The sequence below is a fragment of the Chrysochloris asiatica genome, unplaced genomic scaffold, assembly GCF_000296735.1.
Source record: "Chrysochloris asiatica unplaced genomic scaffold, ChrAsi1.0 scaffold00037, whole genome shotgun sequence".
NCBI lineage: Eukaryota > Metazoa > Chordata > Mammalia > Afrosoricida > Chrysochloridae > Chrysochloris > Chrysochloris asiatica.
Genome location: NW_006408555.1, coordinates 15,292,678 through 15,313,545, shown reverse-complemented (window position 1 = coordinate 15,313,545; position 20,868 = coordinate 15,292,678). Strand labels below are relative to the sequence as shown.

General features: G+C 43.0%; 1 protein-coding gene and 1 pseudogene across 2 annotated transcripts in view; both read left to right on the top strand.

Moving 5' to 3' along the window:
• ZNRF1 (zinc and ring finger 1, E3 ubiquitin protein ligase) overlaps nucleotides 1–20,868 on the top strand; it is a 125,757-nt gene that overhangs the window by 48,751 nt on the left and 56,138 nt on the right. The window lies entirely within an intron of this gene.
• LOC102816314 lies at nucleotides 10,240–10,926 on the top strand (annotated as a pseudogene).

The window sequence follows — 20,868 nt, the reverse complement described above, 5'->3', positions numbered from 1 at the left end:
GGATCGGAATCAACTCAGTGGCACTTCACAGCAACAATACTGCTTGGCTGCAGATTGAGCCATGTGGGTGAGTTCCTTTCCAGCCCTAAAGAGTAACTAAGGGCCATAGAACTGGGGGCTCCACCAGTCTCTGTCTGACCAGGAAGCCTGGCCTTTTTTGTGCTGGTGTGTTTGGTTCTACATTTCTCTTTCTTTACATCCAGGACCTTATAGGTGTGATCCATTGCAGAGCAGTTGGTAATGGTAGCTGGACACCATTTAGTTCTGGCCTCAGGATTGTGGAGAATGATGTTTGCATTGTTCATTGGTCCATTGGATTAAATTGTTCCCATCCTTTAATTTTCTTCACTGTTCTTTCCTCTGGACAGGAAGAGGCCAATAGTCGTCCCTTAGTACCTTGTGGTTGAATTATGCTTCCCTAAAATCTTAACCTCTTGGGGCTATAATCCCATTTGGGAATGAGTCTGCCTGTGTTATGGTAATTCTGCAGGACTAGGGTAGGATGTATCTTGAGTCAATCTCTTTTGAGATATAAAAGAAACTAAACAAGTGAGCCGAGCACAGAGAGATAGGGTTAAGATAGATACCTAGACACATGGAGATTTCCAAGGACGCAGGAAACAGACTCCAAAGAGACAAGGGCCTTCCTCCATAACCTTCAGAGAGAGAAAGCCTTCCCATAGATCCCTGCTCAGAATTCAGATTTCTAGCCTCCTTAACTGAGAGAAAACATCTCTGCTTGTTAAAGCCACTTGTGACATTTCCGTTAAAGCAGCACTAGAGAACTAAGACGATGTTCTTGTCCAATTATTTTCCCTTAGGAGAAGACTGTGAAGGAGATGCTCAAAACTCTTCAGTATAAACAGAATCGATGTCCAGGGAAGGTTACTGCTAAGAAGCATTAGGTGTGGTTAGTGCAATTTTTGCTGGGTCCCAGGTTTTGGTTGACAACTCTTCTCCCACCTCACCCCATCCCAGAAGCAGTAAAGACACCAGAACGTTATCAATCCTTGTCTTTATCAGACAGATTCACATTATGGTCCTAACTTGACTTTGAACTCAAACATATGGCACCTGGTTTTTGTTCTTTCATTTCATCTGAATCTTTTCTTTAATGATCTCGCTAGGACTCCCAGATGAGTGTAGTGTATTTATTCCTGATACATTTCAGACTGTAGGAGATCATGGGAGTCATGAAAAATGGGATGCTACCTACAGTTAGACAATGAGTAAGGAAGACTGAGAAAACTGATGGGTTTGAATTATGGTGGATAAGCAGATAGTGCAAACATAAAAGTCACAGGACTTAGTTAAACATTATGAGCATCTTAGAATCCATGTCTGCATTTATCTCAGAACCTCAAAGAGGTATTTTGTATTGGTTTTGTTTTAATTTATGAAATGTTTCAGATATAAAGATTAGTGCAGAAAACAATAATATCGCAAATTTCTATGTGCCCATCACCAAGATGAAATGTTTATATGGTTTTATTATCTTTTCTGGGGATTTACCTGTATTTGTACCATTTAGCTGAAGCCATACCATCTTGAGTTGTATGTTAAAAAAGAATAGGTGTAATGTATCTGTCTGCTTTTAATTTTGTTGGTGTAAAACTTCAGCTTGCTGTTTTTACAGACCCAGTCCATTTATTTGAACTGCTATATAGCAGTTCCTTGGTATATGGAGAAATGAACCTCAGTTTATTTATATACACAGTATTGTTGCTGTTACATTCCTTTAACTCAATTCTGAACCTGTATAAGGTTTTCAAGGAGCGTCTGGTGGATTTGAACTCCAAACCTTGCAGTTAGCAGTCCAGTGCTTGTCCTGCAGCGTCCCACCAGGATTCTTGAGGGACAGTTGATTTGATTCAGCACTTTAGCTATTACAAATAGTACCACTCTGAACACTTTCATTGCCTGTGTGCTGGTATATGGCGAAGTAACGTTTCTGTGAGTAGATCTTATGTGCTAGTTTCTTAGTTCTAGTAGCCTAGTGTGGTGAGCTGTAGAATAAGTACTAGACCGCTAACCTCAATATCAGTGGTTCAAACCCACAGACTGCTCCTTGGAAACCCTATACCAGGTCTCTGTGAGTCAGAACTGACTCAGTGGCTCACAACCACCCCCAGTAGCTTGTATTTTCTCTTGCCTTTCCTGTTATAGAAAATTCATATCCCAGTTGTGTTTCTACCTTTCTAGTCCTTTGGCCTCTTTTTCGTATGTCTTTTTTCTTTTTCTTGTCTCACTATGCTGGCTTGGTCCACTAGTACACAACTAAAGTAAAGCAGTCATAATAACCATTCTTGCCTTGTTCTAAACATAAGAGTGGTTTTAATCTTCTTTATGACCCATGGGATATATAGTGCCCACCTACATTTTCTCCCTAAGAAGTTTAGTGGGAAGCTCCTATCTCACTTTTTAGTGTCTGCTATGGGAGCCTTTATAACTGTGAATCTGAAGAAATGGGCCTCATTCCACCAACCTTAGCACCAAAGACCCCTTGGGACTCTGCACTTAGGCAATGGAATATGTCTTATTAATATATCAAAATCTATATTGCCTCAAAAAAAATTTTTTTTTTCATTTCATTCAAAATGCCTTCCATTACTGAAAACATATGGTTTCAACAAAAAATTCAAAGCTACAAATAATTTAGCCTTGAAAGGGTTCAGAGACATACTGTGCAAAATTCACCGCCAGACCTGAAGTTGCTGTGGGCTTGTAGATGTGGTTAAAGAAGTTCGCTTCTGTGTCTCATCTGCTCTGAAGAATGGATGTTGGGGACTTTCCAATGGCATGAGACCTACCTTCCTAAGTGAGAGCTCAGTCTTCAGTAAACTGCCTTCCTCACAGCAGGTCCAGAGAGATGACCTGACTTCTTCCAGATACGCCCACAAAAGGCTGATTTGGAAGAGAGCAACCTGAAGCGGTAGAGGCAGCATGTTTACAAGACCAAGTTCTAGCACATAGATGGCATCAGGGGACTGGTGGGCTGGCTGGAGTTTTCTCCGGTGCCTGGAAGGCCAATCCCAACAACAGAGTGTTCTTCATCAGGCCAGTTTCGGCCTTGTGCATAGTTTTGCTTCCAGCCTGTGTTACTGTGCCGCCACCGCAGGCATTTCTGTGAGCGATGGCGGTGTCCTTGTCATTGACTTCGTTTCTGCCTACTTACCACAGTCACTGTCTGGTTCTCTGTTCTGAATCTTTTTTGGCCTAGTTGTCTTGTCTTCTACTCTCTTTGAGTATACTCTGAGGTTTTCCCCTTGATTTTTGAGTTGGTAACTTTTTTTCCCATTTAGTGTACTAATCTTGACACCTTTGTTGAGCTACAGTTCACCCAGTCGGTGGTTTCTAGTGTATTCACAGAATTGTGCAATTATCACAATAGTCAATGTTAGAACTTTCCCATCACCCTTTATCTGTCCCCCATTCTTTCCCATGCCCTCCAGCCCTGTTATTCGTTTCTGTCTAGTCCAAACTCAACCGCTACCCTAAATTACCCCCCAATCCTAAAATAGCTGCTATTCCTGGGCAACCACTATTCTTTGTTCTATCTATATAGATTTGTTAATTCTATATATGATCTCCAAATTTTATACTATAAATTTCCCCCTGGATTCTACTTTAGCTGCATCCAGTAAGCTCTTTTTAATCATAAGGAAGTGGTTTTCCATTTCCTTTTTAATATTTCTTTCTTTTAAAAAGAAAAATCACATTGGTCTTAACATAAGAAGGCTTATGCCTATTTTTAGTACTCAGCATTAATGGCTCTAGAATATTAGTGAAAGTATTATTGTTATATCTTTTGGTGATGTTGGCAATTAAATTTCCTTAGGTTCCTTACCTTTCTTCTTCCTTCAATAGTTTCTCTTTCTTTGGAATTTTGAATTCTTCCTTTATGTATTTAAATTTTAAGCATACTTATTTTTACAGGATCTTTCAGGTTGTACTGTTTTCTGCCCAGAGTGGATTATTTCCCATTTTGTAATTTTTGACAGCGAGCTTGTCTTAAGCAGAGTATAAAGATTTGTTACACAACAAAAGGCCGTGGTAACTGTTCTTTTGTCCCTCCGCATCTAGCATAGTGCCTGTGGTCATTCATCTTTTCACTAAAGACACAGCTCTTGAAGTCTCCTGGCTTTCAGAGGGGTGTCCTGTTCCACCTCTTCACCTACCAAGTATTCAGGGCATCATGTCTGATCTCATGTGGGCTGGGATACCCATGTCCCTTCTTTTTAGTTTTTGGTTCCTGGTTCATTCCTTTGTTCTCCAGGAGTTGAGGTATTTGCAGCGGTACATTTTTCTGGTGATTTAGGCTGCCATGCCATGACACCTAAGAGAGTTTTTCTTCTGTGAGCTTTCAACACATGATGCCCTTTAGTTCAACACATTCGTATATTCTTGTGTGTCCGTATGGTGTTCTTTCCAGTATGATTCAAAATTATTACATTTAAAAAGATGAAAAGCATCCTGGTTCACTCCCCTGCTGAGGTAGTAGTTTGAAGGATTTATGACTTTTTACCATTTTCTTTTTTTAGACAGGGTCTTATTTTCAGCAACAGATGGAAGCAGCTGTGCCTAGAGTTTGCTCTCTGTGCTGCTTAGGAAATGTACTGACAGATAATAGTTTAAGAGCCCTCAGATCTGAGAGGATCGTATTTTGACAAAGTGAGGCTTGGTGGCTATGGTAGAAGTGACACAGTCAATTTATTACAAAAGGCAACTCTCCTCTATAATTTTCAGTTTCGTAGATTTGCAGCCACCCTGAAAGAACTATTAAAAACATGTTTGGTAAGGTGGAGGATCAGAGAAAAAGAGGAAGACCCCCAACAAGATGGATTGGCCAAATGGCAGCATAGATGGACTCAAGAGTGGCAACAGTAGTGAGGTTGGCCCAGGATCAGGCAGTGTTTCATTCTGTTGTGCATAAGGTCACTATGGGTTGGTACCAACTCGGTGGCGTCTAACAACAACAACAACGTTTGTTCTCTGTTTGGCCCATTCTACCTACCCTTCCCTCTCCCCCCAAACTACCTGTTTGGATGATCTTAACCACAATATTTTAATGTTACACTGAGACTACTATCTTAAAGAAGGAAAGGATGTTGTCTTTAAACAAAAATGACTCAGACATCATAGTGAACATTTTTGGTAATTGGTTAACTAACTTTCCTGTAATTCTTTTAATTAGAAGATAAAGGATTCATTTGGGGGAGGATCTAGAAATCTCCATGAGCTTCTCTGTAGTAAATGATTAGAGGAAGAATCAGTAGTTAGAAAATAAGGCCTTGGTGATAGAAACGATGCAGGAGAGCACATGATAAAATTTTGGAACAACAATAACTTCATTGTAAATACCTTTTAAAAACAACATAAAAGATGACTACACACTTGGATCTCCACCAGATGGAATACACAGAAACAAAATTGACTACATTGTGGAAAGAGATGGTGAAATGGCTCCATGTCATCAGCCAAAACAAGGCCAGGAGCTGACTGTGGACTAGACCATTAGTCACTCATATGCAACTTCAGACTGAAGCTAAAAAAAAAATTAAAAGAAGCCCACATAGCCAAAATATGACCTTAAACACATCCCACCTGAATTTAGAGATATCTCAAGGACATATTTGGTGCATTAGACACTAATGACTGAAGACCGTAAGAGTTGTGGGATGACATCAAGAACATCATACTGGAAGAAAGAAAAAGTTCAGTAAGAAGAAAGAAAAAAGGAAAAGCCCAAAATGGATGTCAGAAGAGATTCTGAAACTTGCTCTCTAAGGTAGAAATGCTAAAACAAATGGAAGAAATGGGAAGGTAAAAGAAAGGAATAGAAAATTTCAAGGGGCAATTTGAGAAGACAAAGTCAAGTATTATAATAAAATGTGCAAAAACCTGGAGTTAATAAACCAAAAGGGAAGAATACGTTGAAATAATTGAGAAAAAAATTCAAGCATCAACTTACAGTTTTGAAGGATTCTATGGGCGCAAATATTGAATGATTCAGAAAGTATCAAAAGCAGATGGAAAGAATACACAGAGTCACTGTACCATAAAGAAATGGTCGGTGTTCAGCAATTTCAGGAAGTAGCATGATCAAGAGCCAGTGATACTGAAGGAAGAAGTTCAAGGTACACTAACAGCGTTGGCAAAAGACAGGGCTCCGGGAACTATTGGCATACAGATTGAAATCTTTCAACAAACTGATGCAGCACTGGAGGCACTCACTCATCTATACCAAAAAAATTGGAAGACAGCTACCTTGCCATCTGATTGGAAGAGATCCATATTTATGCCCATTGCAAAGAGAAGGTGACCCAGTGGAATGTGGAGAACATCAGACAATAACAATATCTCTTACAAGTAAAATGTTGCTAATGATAATTCAAAAGTGGTTGCAAAAGTGCATTGACAGGGAATTGCCAGAGGTTCAACCCAGTTTCAGATGAGGACGTTGAATGAAGCAGATAGATAACATTGTTGACGTCAGATGGATCTTAGCTGAAAGTAGAGAATACCAGAAGAGGTTTTATTGATTATGCAAAGGCTTTTGACTGTGTGAATCATGACAAGCCATGGACAACATTGTGGAGAATTGGTATTCTAGAACATTTAATTGTGCTCTAGAACTTCCGACAACTCTAGAACATTTAATTGTACATACAAGTCTAGAACATTTAATTGTACATACACCAAGAGACAGTAGTCATTTGAACAGAACTAGGGGATACTTGTTGTTGTTAAGTGTTGTTGAGTCGTTTCCGACCCATAGCGACCCTGTATAGGGTTTCCAAGGAACAGCTGGTGAGCCTGAACCACCGACCTTGTGGCTCAGATGACTAGCACAGTCTAGCACATTAGCCCACAGCGCCACACCAGGACTCCTAGGGGACACTAGATGGTTTAAAATCAAGAAAGGAGTGTGTCAGCGTTGTATTCTTTCACCATACTTATTCAATATATATGTTGAGCAAATAATTTGAGAAGCTGAATTATATGAATAAAAACATGGCATCAGGATTGGAAGAAGACTCACCTGCGATATGCAGATGGTACAACCTTGCTTGCTGAAAGTGAAGAGGATTTAAAATACTTACTGATGAAGATCAAAGACCACAGCCTTCTGTATGGGTTGCACCTCAAAGTAAAGAAAACAAAAATCTTCACCACTGGACCAATAAATAACAACATGAAATAAATGGAGAACAGATTGAAGTTATCAAACACTTCATTTTGCTTGGACCCATTATCAGCACTGAAGGAAGTAGCAGTCAAGAAATCAAATGATGTATTGCATTAGGCAAATCTGCTGCACAAGACCTCTTTAAAATGTTTAGAGCAGAGATGTCAGTTTGAAGACTACAGTGGGCCTGACCCAAGCCACGGTATTCTCAATAGCCTCATATGCTTGTTAAAGTTGGCCAGTGAATCAGGAAGACCATAGAAGAATTGATGCATTTGTGCTTTGGTATTGTAGAAGAATATTAAAAGTACCCTTGTCTGCCAGAAGAACGAATAAATCTGTGTTGGGAGAAGTACAACCACAATTCTCTTAGATGCCAGGATGACGGAATTTCATCTGTTGTTCTTTGGACATATTATCAGGGACTAGTCCCTGGAGAAGGACATCATGCTAGGTAAAGTGGAGAGTCAGCAAAAAAGAGGAAGACCCCCAATGAGATGGACTGGCACAAGGTCAGCAGCAATGGACTCAAGCGTAACAGCGATTGTGAGGAAGGCACGTGATTGTGCAGTGCTTCATTCTGGTGTACATCAGATCACTATATTGGGAGCCAACTCAGCAGCACCTAACAACAACAACAACAACAGTGATTTTTAACAAGATCTATTTTGGAACCATCTGCATCTGAGTTAAACTTCTACTTAACTCATTTTAATGACATTTTTGTAGAGTTGTCAGAAGTTGCAAAAATAATAAAAGGGGCAACTCCTGTACCTGTCACCCATGGTAACATCATACATTAAAAAAAAAATGCAGCCAATCGCCCTCAAGTCAGTTCCAGCTCATAGTGACCTGTGTTGTTAAGTGCCTTGGAAGCAGTTCTGACTCACAGTGACCCTCTATAGGGTTTACAAGGAATGGCTTGTGGATTTGAACCACAGACCTTTCCATTAGCAGTCCAGTACTTATCTTACAGCTTCCCACCAGGACTTCCTACAGTACAGAGTAAAACCTGTCTGACAGGAGTTCCAGGAAGCAATTGCCACACCTTAGTAAGGAGCTCTGGTAGCGTAGTGGTTACGAATCGGGCTGCGAACCTTAAGGTCAGCGGTTCGAAACTACCAGCTGCTCCGCGGGAGAAAGATGAGGCTTTCTACTCCCGTAAAGATTTACACCCTCGGAAACCCTGTACAGGGTCGCTATGGGTCGGAACCGACTCGACGGCACTTAACAACAACAACAACAAGTAGGTTTGAACCGCCAACTTTTCAGTTAGCCACCAGGGCACCTACATTTAATGTAGCTATATAAAAACATGGAAATTGATAAGATCCATAGATCTTTCTCAGATCTCACCTTTTATACCTACTCCCATTTCTGTCAATGAGTGTGTGTGTAGTTTTAGGCAGTTTTATCACACGTGTAGGTTTATGTATCCACCACCACAAATAAGTTACAGAACTATCCCACCACCATTGAGACCGCACGGGTTAGCCCACCCCCTTAGTCACACAATCAATCATCCCTGGCAATTTATAATGTTTGTCTTGTCCTTCTATTATTTTGATAGTGCTCTATAAAGGAAATCATGCAGTACCTAACCCTTGGGAGTCCCCGGAGACTAATCCAAGTTGCATGTATCAGTATTTCAGTGCATTTTATTTGCTAACCATAATATTCCATGGTATGAGTGAGCCACGGTTTTTTAACCCATCAAAAGAATTTAATTTAAAAAAAAAATTTTTTTTTAAGTTTGTGCATTGGCACTGCTCACCCCAAACAGATCTTTTTTACTGTAATTATTTTAACACATATCTATCCACCCATCAATCTCTTTGATTTTTTGGCACATTTCAAAGTAAATTGCAGGCATCTGTACACTTCCCTCTAAATATTTGAACATGCATCTCATTAACTGGTGTTCGACATTTGTTTACAGTTTTTTTTTTCTTTCTTCTTCTTGATGTACAACTGTCATACTGTGAAGATGCATACATTTTAAATGTTCATTCACTTTTTCACAAGTGCATATACCAGTTGCAATCCAAACCCCCATGAAACTCTAGAACATTCCATTCCTCCACCAATTTCAGATTGTAGTTCAGTAGACTTACAGTGGAGCCCAGGCATGAACAGGGAGATTTTTGTGGGTTTCGTTTTAACTTTTTATTGTGAAGTTGGTGGAAGTCTACAGAGCAAATAGTTTTTATGCTTGAGTTTATAAAGAATGCTTGCTGGCCTTTACTATCTAGTAAAGATGTTTCTCACTATCTAGCCTGAGAATATACACTTCTTCCCATCCTAAAATGTATCAAACAAAAAACACCCACCCAAAGGCTCTGATTCTCCACACTCGCACACAGTCACCAGCTTTGTTTTAAATCTACATGTCTGGGCTCCATAGGGACCCTGGTGGAGCAGCGGGTTATGCACTGGGATGCCAACAGAAAGGTCTGCAGTTTGAACCCACCAACCATTCCAAGGGAGACCAGTAAGGCAGTCTACTTCCATAAAGATTCACAGTCTTGGAAACCCTCGAGGACAATTCTGCTTTGTCCTACAGGGTAACTATGAGTGGGAATCAGCTTGATGGGCATACGTTTGGTTTGGGTTTGGTGCTCCAAAGGAACAGCATCCTGGGGGGAGAACGTCCGCATATATTAAAGCTGCATACGGCGGCAAAATGCATCAAACAAGAAGACGGTTGGATCAAAGGATGGAGGGTTTAGAGCTGAAGAGTTGGTGATAAAACACAGAGGGTCAAACGCTGAGCCTGGAGGGGTCATGGGGTCTCTAATGGAAGCAAAGGAGGAATTTTTTGAGGAAGCGGACTCTTTCTTAGAGTGTCCTGCCCTAGGTAGGCAGTGTGCCCTCCTGGAGCTCTATTTATAGATCCTGGAGGAAATCTAGGGGATTTCATCTCACTTCCCACCGTACCTTGTAAATTAGTTCATGTGGGTGGTTAGACCCTTAAAGTCAGACACCAGTTATCTAAATATACATGTAAGGTGGTAATCGAGGGTCAGGAAAAAAACATTCCCTGGATGAACATGGCGAACCTGGTAGCCTGGGGACCTGGGAAGCCACTCTCCATAGAGGAAGTAGAGGTGGCACCACAAAGGCTCATGAAGTTTGAATTAAGATTCTTGCCACTGCACTTTGCCACATCGATGCCTACACTCTGAGCGGGTCTGACCCAGGGGTGTTTTCCAGTGATCCTGGGTCATGAAGGAGCTGGAATTGTAGAGACTGGTGGTGAAGGAGTTACTAAGCTGGAAGCTGGTGGTACTGGCATTCCACTTTACATCCCACAGTGTGGACAAGGCAAACTCTGTCTAAATCCTAAAACAAACCTTTGCCAGAAGATAAGAATCACTCAAAGGAAAGGATTAATGCCGGATGGTAGCAGCAGCTTTACTTGCAAAGGAAAGACTTTTTCTGAATACACAGTTGTGGTAGATATCTCTGTTGCTAAAATAGATCCTTCAGCACCCCTGGGTAAAGCGTGCCTGCTGGCTTGTGGCATTGCAGCCGGTTATGGTGCTGCCATATACACGGCCAAGGTGGAGCCTGGCTCTACTTGTGCCATCTGTGGCCTAGGAGGAGTTGGGTTGGCGGCTATCATGGGCTGTAAGGTAGCTGGTGCATCCCTGATCATTGGTATCGACATCAATAAGGATCAATTTACAAAGGCTAAAGAGTTTGGAGTTTCTACTGTATTAACCCATAGGACATGAGGAGGTCTTGTTGAAATGACGGAGGGAGGAGTGGACTACCTTTGAGTGCATTGGTCATGTGAACATCATGAGAGCGGCACCGGAAGCATGCCACAAAGGCTGGGGTGTCGGTGTGGTGGTTGGAGTAGCTGCTTTGGGTGAAGAAGTCTCTACTTGTCCATTGCAGCTGGTAACAAACAGCACGTGGAAAGGTGCTGCCTTTGGAGGATGGAAGAGTGTAGAAAGCATCCCAAAGCCTGTGTCTGAATAGATGTCTAAAAAGATAAAAGGTGATGAATTTGTGACTCACAGTGTATCTTTCAACCAAATTAATGATGCCTTTGACCTGATGCATGCAGGAAAGAGCATTCAAACTGTTGTAAAGATTTAAACTCAAAAACAAAATGTGTTCATCCTTGTACCTAAGTCTTTGAGGTTCGATGGGAACAGCCAGGCTGGCAGGGAAGTGCTCTTCCAAGTTCACAGCCTCTTAGACTTTAAGTAACCTGCTCTAGGGATTAAGGTTGTCTGTGTAATTCTCAAATCTCTGTAATCAAAGACAAGGCTAATATAGTCTTAAATATTCTCTGAACTCTTCTTTTACATAAATAATTGCTAGCTCATTAAAGAATATTTGATGTAATAAAAACAGTTTTTACATCTGGAGAAAAAAAAAAAGTTCCCTGATTTGAGGACTCCTTTTAGGAAAGTAAAAATTATAGATGTTCAACATCTTCAGCCATCAAGGGCGACTATGAGCCCAGGGGTTTTCCTCTCTGTGCGTCCATTCCCCACCATCCCACCGCAGCAGAATTGACCCACCGCAGCAGAATTGACCCTATAAGATGGAGCAGAGCTGCCCCCCTCGGCTTCCTGAGACGAAAGCTTTCTGGGCACAGAAAGCCTCATCATTTTCCTGAGGAGCAGTTGAAGGGTTTTAATCACTGACCTTGTAGTTAGCTGTCCACTGCTTAGTCCACTGAGCCACCAAGCCTCCTAATCCCCATCCCTGCCTAGTACAGAATACAACTCATATAAATAACTAAATGTGATTCATCTAAGTAGTTATTTCATATGCTCAGAGTAGGTCATTTCAGTTTGTACTTCGATATGCACGTCTCATTTTGGAGAAAAATCTTAACTGTGGTAAAGAGCTTCTAGAATATTCCCAGGTTATTCCTGGTCTCCCTGGTCAGGCCGTCACTGGTCTAGTGCCAGTTGATCTGCTCGACTCATCATGGCGGCCAGGACTCTTGTGTTCCCTTTGATGTTAACAGAGTCTTCCTAAGTCCTGGTCAACATACTGCTCTTTCTTCAGATATCACATTTGCTTCCATTTAAGATGATTTCCCCGTCTTTTCCGACAGTTCGCTTTCTGCCTCTCACATTCACACACCTAGCCTTTCACCACAGTCAAGTCTGAACAGGAGGGACTGGCTGGCTCCGTGGCCTTCCCGCTCGTCTGCGGCTCTCTTGTCTTGGAACAGTAATTAAAGGAGCAGGATGTGTCGATGGATGAACCTGGTATTGTTATCTTATCAGCTTCCCAGAACCAGTGCAGAAAGAAGGTCTTTGTAAGAGGCACAGTGGGTGGACAGAGCTGCTTCCTTCTCCCAACTAGCAGGTTAGGCATCATCCCAGTTGCGTGGATGCCCCATGTGAATCAAGGAATGTGGGAACATCATTTGGATGCTCCCTTTTTGCTCCCACGTTAATGTTTCCTAGAGGAACTATTTCTCAGGTCTATAAATAAAATGGTAATGTGAAATTAATTACTAGAATTTAGAACCACCCCTCCCTCCATGTTTCCCTCTAGTCCCCCAACGTGTAATTTAAAACCAGGACCCTGACTGAAGGTACCCATGGCTCTTGGTCCATAGTTTGTTCCATGGAGCAAGTTATATTCTCTTCTCAGACAAAGACTGGGAAAAGAAACTTCTTTCCACCTCTTTGTAGAGCTACACTGTAGATAGCTCTCCACATGAGCTGAGAGGTGAAAGAACCTTTATTTTACAGAAGAAAAAACATGCAAACATACAGTCTTATAGGGATAATTATTATCTTTCCAACTGAAATTCACTTCCCCTTGGAAAGTCAGCCTCTTCACTAACTGGGCACATCCATGAATGACCAAGAGAGGAGGGTGTGTCTTAGCCTTTTCCTCAGTAAAAACATTTGCTAGCTGGTAACCCCAAGCCATTTCTGAGCTGTTCAGAATTTGGATGGTATCCATTTTTCCGTTTTACTGAGTAGGTAGGTTTTGTTTACCTAGAATCTTTAATATTTGTCACTAGAGAAAATTCTGAGGACTGGCACTTATTTCTGAAGGTCTCCCTCTCCATATAATTTTAGAGTTCCTTTTTTGTATCTGGTTTGAAATGCAAGGGTCCATAGAGAATCAGTGGAATCTTCTTAAGACTAAGGACTTAGGGAAGGAGACATGTGGAAGGAGTTATCTCCTATAGACCCTGGTGTGCAAACCATCAGTTCCCATTTCTGTCAGGCACTCTGGCTGGAAAACCTGCAGGTAGGGCGTTGGGTTGAGGATTCCATTGTTTTCCATGAGGTAGCTGTTCATAAATGCTAGTGGCTATATATCCCTCACAAGTTTGGAAGTCTGGAGTATAATTCTGCCGGATGTTGGCATTTACCTTTATTAGTTAAAGAGCAAATGTGGGGTTGGCCCCTTTGACAAAAAACGGAAAACTGTATCTTCATTTCAAAGCTGTTACGATCTTGAAATCCTTAAGTGGTCTGGAGTAGAAGGAGAAATCTCTTTTTAAAAAAGACAGGACTAGTCTTATAGAAGGGATTCTTAACCTCATGAGGTTCAACCTCCTTTCTGCTGAGAAAATCCCCTTGGGAAGCCAGACAAATAAGGCTAACAGGATTGAAATGCACAACATTCGTCATTTTTATGGTTAACCAAGATCAAAATAAGTACCAGTGTACTGCTTTGAGAATGAACTGGACTCTTTTTTATTTGTTTAGGGGTAAATTTTCCCAGCGGGCATATACGGCTCTTAAAACAACCTGCCTGTGAGGGAGTGAAATGGAGAGTGTTGAATGAATCTCCTTTGAAGGGCTGGTGGGCACCAGAGGGGAGCTGGTGGCTGACAAGGATGATGGCTACTAAAGGAAAGGGCCCAGGATGGGAACCAAAGAGTTTGCTGAGGGAAGTGGGGAAGCAGACAACGCTTGGCTCCATACCAAGTTTTGATGAAAACTTCCCTGGAACAAACCTGTTTCGTTCTGGGAGGCTTTTTTGGTTCAAGTTAGTTGGAGTATTTGGAACCCAAGAGCTAGAATTTCGTTGTGATAACATTTCTTCTGACAGAGTTGCTACTGCTATTCAATGCTGTCAAGTCCACTCCAACGCACAGTGACTCCGTCCGTGTGTTACAGAGTAGAACTGCCCCACAGGATTTTCTGGACTGTCGTCTTTCCAGAAGCAAATCACCGTATCTTTCTTCTCCCAGAGTTGATGGGTGGATTCAAACTGTCAACCTTTTTAGTTGGCAGCAGATTGCTTTACTATTGTACCAGCAGGACTTAACAGTAATGTTTCTGGTTTTTCTGACAGGCTTGCTCTAAACCTTGTGCGGTTTTCCCTCATTTAGAAAATGTCTCAGTTAGCTGTGGGGCTCCCTGGACTACCTCTACCCTGCCGTCCTCCTCCATTTTCCTTCCTCTTTTGACCCTAGTGTAACGCAAATGCTTTTTTGTGCTTAATCATACCAAGCTGATCTTGATCTAAATAAAATTTAGTGCAGTCATTCCTATACAAATATAAATGGGGATAGAGTTCTGTTTGTTTTCTCAGCAAGAATCACCAGGGCTGATCGATAACTGGAGATGGGTCAGATGAATTATTTTGTTCGGGGACTTGAGAGGTACTTAATGAACAGCGCTCCTGGAGACCAGAGTCCTGAGGTTGAATGTACACTCCCCCCAGACGTGATCTTTGACTCGAGGCAGCAGAATGATCAAATTCATTCTGTTCTTTCATGATCCATGCTTACTCTGAATCTCTTTCATAGTCAAGCCTACTAGTTCCAAAGTCAGAGGCTTTAGGAAATTGAGATGAAAAGAACTTTATAGGTTAAAATGAAAAGTATATGAGTAAAATAGGGATTCATCTTCCCTCACTCCAGGAAGGGTATTAGTCACCAAGTGCTTTGGGAGGGAGCCAGTGGGGCTGGTTCTGTCTGCCTTAGAAGCGACTCTTATTAGCAGTGAGTGGATTGTGTGGGAGAAAAGAAGAGACCACAGTGCTACTGTATAGTCCCTTAATAAATTTGGGGCCTGGGCAGGAGAAGAAAAGAAACTTTATTCTGCCCCTTCTCATCCTGCACATATGCTGATACTTACCTGCCCTTTTTCCTGTTCCTTCCATGCAGGACTGTAGAGATCTAATGATAGCCTGGACCTACTCCTATAGTTGTTGTTGTTAATTGCATAGTGACCCTGTATAGGGTTTCTAAGGAGCTGCTGGTGAGTTTGAACTGCTGACCTTGCGGTTCAAACCAACCCTTGCAGTCCATTGCATTAACCCGTAGTGCCGCACCAGGACTCTTAGCTGGAGTCATTGCATCAATGGTGTGTGCAGCTTTTATTTCTGGCTTTCGGAAATATTGCTTCCAAGGGTCACGGTGAGAATAACACAACAATTTTAGGTCCAGTCTTCTTTTTCCCTAATTTTCTTGCCTGACACCACATAGGCTACAGAAACTAAGGGCCACAGCCTCTCCAAAGCTGAGGGAGATGGTTGAAGATGAGGCAGGTAGCAATGGCGGCTGAAGGGGAATCGGAGTCCTCCTGGTCCTTCCTGTGAGCGAGCACTTGGGCAGAAAGAAAGTAGCAGATCAAATCTCATGGTATTACTCTGGAATTTAGGAAAGAAGTGCTTGGATTGAACTTGATCACAGGCGAAACTCAGAGGTTAGATGGCAGCAGTCAGCAATAGTCCTGATGCTTGCTTTAGCTGCAGCTGCAGCTAGTAGACCAAGAAGAGTTGTTCCATGTCCTTTGACCTCTTTCTTTTCCTCCTTTGAATGAATTAGACCTGCACACTCAAGAATTGGGGTTCCTGCCTGCCTTCTTTGAGAGTGTTCAACCACCTTGATGTTTTTCCTTGTTCTGTGTCTTAGCAGCCACCAGTCTCCATCCAAGGGGCTCTCACCTGCTAGGCTTATTTCATATTTGAATATTAATGACTTGATGCTGGCCAGAGGCCTGTGGAAGCCGTAGGTACGTATCCCAGGTCTGCCTGCTCTCAGAACGGTGTTCCTATTAGGCGGTAGGATTCAGCATAGACAGTTTGCAGCTGCCACACCACTCTCACAGGCTTGGTTCCACATATCTGTGGGATTTTAATAAGAACAGCCTAAGTCAAGAGCAAGTAGAATAAATTTCTGATATTGTAGGGGGTCTCAGAGAAAACGGCAGGTTTTTTTTTTGGTGGTGGTGATGTGGTAAAAAGACTTAAATTGCCTAGAAACTTGTTTTTCTGCCATCCAAAGATTCCACCAGTATCTTGAAGTTTCTCCTCAGGTCTTACTTGATCCTTTCCTTTCTAGACATGAGCAGCGAAGTGTTTGGAACCAAAAGTCCGAGGTTTATATTCTGCCTGCTGTTGTTACGTGCCATCTGACTCATAGCGATCCTGCATAGGGTTTCCAAGGAGTGGCTGCTGAATTGGAACCACTGATCTTGTGGTTCAGATTACGCTTGCTGTTGAGTGCGTATCCTGCAGTGCTAGTAATGGTTGGAAATTACATGAATTAATTTAAAAGTGGATTAAGAGCTTCACTTGATGGATTTGACCCCCTCCCTCTCTTTTTCAGGCTGACTTTGCTTCATGTGACCCTTGGAAGTCATATTTTTGGTGTTTGTTCATTTTGCTCTTCATTTCTTTGCATTTACAGAGTCCAGGTTATTAGACCAAGGTAAGGTTAGATGACTAGTCATCATGGTTTCAGTCTCATTTGGTGAAAAACCAGAAGAAACACTTGGAATTGCCATCACAAAGCCAAGATGATAAGGCGATTTATTAAATTAGTGTAGCTCCACCTTGCCTGAGATGGCAAGCTGAGCCCCAGGAAATCCACCCCAGCAGACGACACTCGAGGGGAAATCTCGAATTTAAAGGAGATTATAGGAGTCAGGACAACTGGACTGGGGTCTTGACTGATTTTTAATTTTTGCTGGGGACGCTTCTGAGGTCTTCTGTTCATTTCTTCTCTATACCATGAAGGTACTGAAGTTTTCTGACCTTCAGAAACCAACGGCTAAGAAAGTACTGAAAGAAGACAGTCTCAATAAGGCTGCCCCATGGTGTGACTTTCCTCAGTGGGCTACTGATCATGAAATCAGATCCTGCACTAAAACCCTGTAACTCTCGCTGAAAGGTTTTTGATGGCTTTCCCAGAGTCACTATGACCAGAAGAGAACATAACAATGTGGAACTTCACAACCCATCCCTAACCCCGGATCTGACTTTCCTGACAGGATTAACTTCTCTGCCAGAGCTTGGTTTAAAGTGTTCACTGGAGGAACACATTGTAGCAGCATCTGACCAGACAGAGACCTTTGAATGAATGCTGGCCTGACAGCCAAGGCAGTGAAGCTGTCGGTTTATGTTGTGTTTCCCACAGATTAGACTTATAATTAGGTTGTACTTGTGTCTCATGAGGAAGTATCAGCAATCTCACCATTACAAGACTCAGACTCATCTAGCAAATAAATGGCTGTTCAGTGACTTCCGAAAGGATTGAGACAGTTTTGAAAACTTGCTTTAACAGACCTGTTAGATCCCATTTATAATAACATGCTCAGAGTCTATATGTTTAAGAGTGTTCTCAGAAGCCTGGGAGTTGTTCTGAGGCAGATTGGGTATCAGAGGCTGACTCCCCAAGTCTCTTCAGAAAATATGTCTCTTAGTTGCTTGGGAAATGATTCCCTCCATAGAACCTCTGAGGAGTCCTGGTATGGTGCTGTAGGATAAGCAGTAGACCACAAGGTCAGCGGTTCAAATCTACCACCTGGTCCTCGGAAGTCCTATACAGAGTCATTATGAGTCAGAACTGACTCTGGCACTTAACAACAATAGAGTCTCTGAAGGCAACTGGAGACATTTCTATCTACCGTGGCTCAAGATCAACCTTCTGACCTGTGGATAAAGTTGAGAGTTACTGGAAGTGAGCTGAGTGGAGCTATTTGTCAGAAAGGATTAATGATCTAAATTAGAGGGAGCATACACATGGTGTTTGTCTTCACCCTTTCAGAGCGATTTAGGCCACACACGCTTGCATTTGCGATGTCCTTCTGGATGCTCCTCTTGTCGCGTGTGGGAGTGGAAACGTTACTCCTGTCCTTCTCCTCAGAGTACTTTAGGAAATGAAAGCTCAGCGGGGAGATGGGAGAGCCAGGGGAGACGCAGCACGTGGTCAAGGGGAGGCATCCAGAGGGCCTGGCTGTGTAGAAAAGGCACAAGGAGGACTCTCCAGCGATCTAGCCTGCTGGTGCTGAGCTACATGTACGCCCTTGCTTTCCCAATTAAACTTCACGTCAGTTCTGGAAATATTTTGGGACACTTCCCATGTATGAACTGGGGCTCCTTTTGCTCCCCCAGGAACTGTTGTTAAATGCTGTCAAGTCAGCTCCCACTCATAGCGATCCTGTTGAGGGTTTCCAAGGATTGGCTGGTGAGCTGGAACCACTGATCATGTGGTTCACTCTGACCTTGCAGTCCAGTTCTTTGTCCCCCAGCACCACACCAGGACTAGGACTGCCTTTCTTTAGGCAGAAGAACCCCAGTTCCTCTTGGCACCACTCCAGGAGGGGACCTTCTCTACAGAGCTCCCTAACGTTGCAGACTTAACCACAGCACTGGAAGGAATCTGAGAGGCCTAAGCCAGCCACTGCTGTTTACAAATGGAGACTTAAAAATGCTACTATTTCTCCAGGGTGATAAAAGTGCCTAAGAGACACACCTCCATGGGAATTCACAGGTTTTCTGCTCCTTGTTCAGTGCCCTTCGACCATACCCAAAGTAAGTTGGACCCTTAGAGCCAGACTCTGCGAAAGCATGGGCCCATCTGCTGCCCCTACACGCTCCTTCTGGGAGGTCTGGAAGCTGCCTGCACCTGGTTTAATTGAGTATGCTCATTGCTATAGACCAGTGCAAGTGTAGACAGACAAACTCCCTTATAGTACTTTCATCTTAGGCCCCTTCCCCTCTTACCCTCCCTCCATACCATCTGCTTGGCACCATACCACAGCACTCACCTCGGATATGTACCTTTCAAAGAGATAGGGTGGCATGATTTTTAAAAGTGTTTGCATTTGTCAGTGAATGGAGATGATGTGCTGGTGGTTTTGACAGTTGAACGAAATGAGCGCTTGTGAAGTCACTCATGAACTGTGATGTTCTGCAGGCGTCAGGACAGACGGACACTTGGCATTATCACATGTAAACATCCCCTCTGCCAGGAGGCTCCGTTGATTCGAGAAAGGCCCACTCCCACAGGGATCAAATTGCACAGGCGGGGAGAGAACACCAGTCACTGCTGCTTTTCTTCAGAACAAGTGGTCTCCCTGGAGCAGCCATGGCGATGCTGTGTGGTGGACACCCCCTCCCTTGTGCTGGGACAGAAAACTTGGTCTCCTGGTTTGGAAGTTTTGTTCTTTCTTATTTTATATATTTCTGGACCACCCAAAGAGACTATAGGAACATTATTCCTAGAAATGTCTCCCTACGTAAAGTTTCCTATTAATAGCCAGTCTCTGAGATAAGGACCCAAGTTTACGCCAAAACACAATCTGGTTGCTGTATCCTTGACTGGAAAGGAGGGAAAAGCCAGGGTTTGGGTTGGTCTGTGTGTTTATCCCTCCCGTCCTTGCAGTCTTGTCCTCTGCATTTCTTCCCATTTTGTCAGGCTCCCAGGTCCTGGTATGGCTCTGTGGGCTAACATGCTGGACTGCAAGGTCGGTTTGAACCGCAAGGTTGGCAGTTCAAGTTCACCAGCCTATCCTTGAAAACCCTTTACAGGATCGCTATGAGTTGGAACCGACTTGACGGCACCTATCAACAAACCATAGGTCAGTCACTAGTGTTCTGACCTGATGTCATCTCAGTGCCTCTGTGTCCTCTTCTTCTGTAAAATAGGAACAATCATGGTGTCCAGCATGGGGATCAAGGAGTCCATATAGTAATGCACCCAGATCCATGCCTGGCACACAGGAGTTGCTCCAGAGAGATGGGTTGCTGCCTCCCCTCCCCCATCCTCCTGGGTGCACAGAAATGCCAAATGAACAGCAGCAGCAGGCACAGTGCCGCTATGGAGAGAAAAACGAGACTCTTGTGTGCTGCTCTTGGCTGTTCTTGCAATGCTTGGCACCTAGTCACCGTGGGAGCCAAAGGAGTTCTTTCATAGGGACCGCCTGCCCAGCCGGTGCCCTCATTGTGTCCTGCCATTGGGTTGGTGCTGGCTGGAGCACATGGTGGCTTAGTCGTTCCAGCTGACGAAATGCTGCCTTCTTCAGGGGTCATGGGCTGTGTCTCATCTTTCCTTAAGTGAAAAGAGAGAGAGCCCTTGCTCAGTGTCTCTTTCCCCTTGAAATAGAAAAAAAAAAGGGAATGTGCTTTCATAGAGTGAGAAATGATACCAATCCAGTATTCTTGATAATTATAGTATGTTGTTGTTGTTGTTGTTGTGTGCCATTAAGTCAGTTCTGAATCATTGTGACCCTGTATAGGGCTTCTGAGGAGCAGCTGGTGAGCTTGAACCACCAACCTTGCAGTCCAGGGCATTAACCTATAGTGCCACACCAGGATTCTACCAATTATAGTATGCTGTTGTTATTAAGAGCTATTAGTGACCTTGTGTAGGGTTTCCAAGAAGCAGCTGGTGAGTTTGAACTGCTGACCTTATGCTGACCTTTGCTGTCCAGTGCTTTATC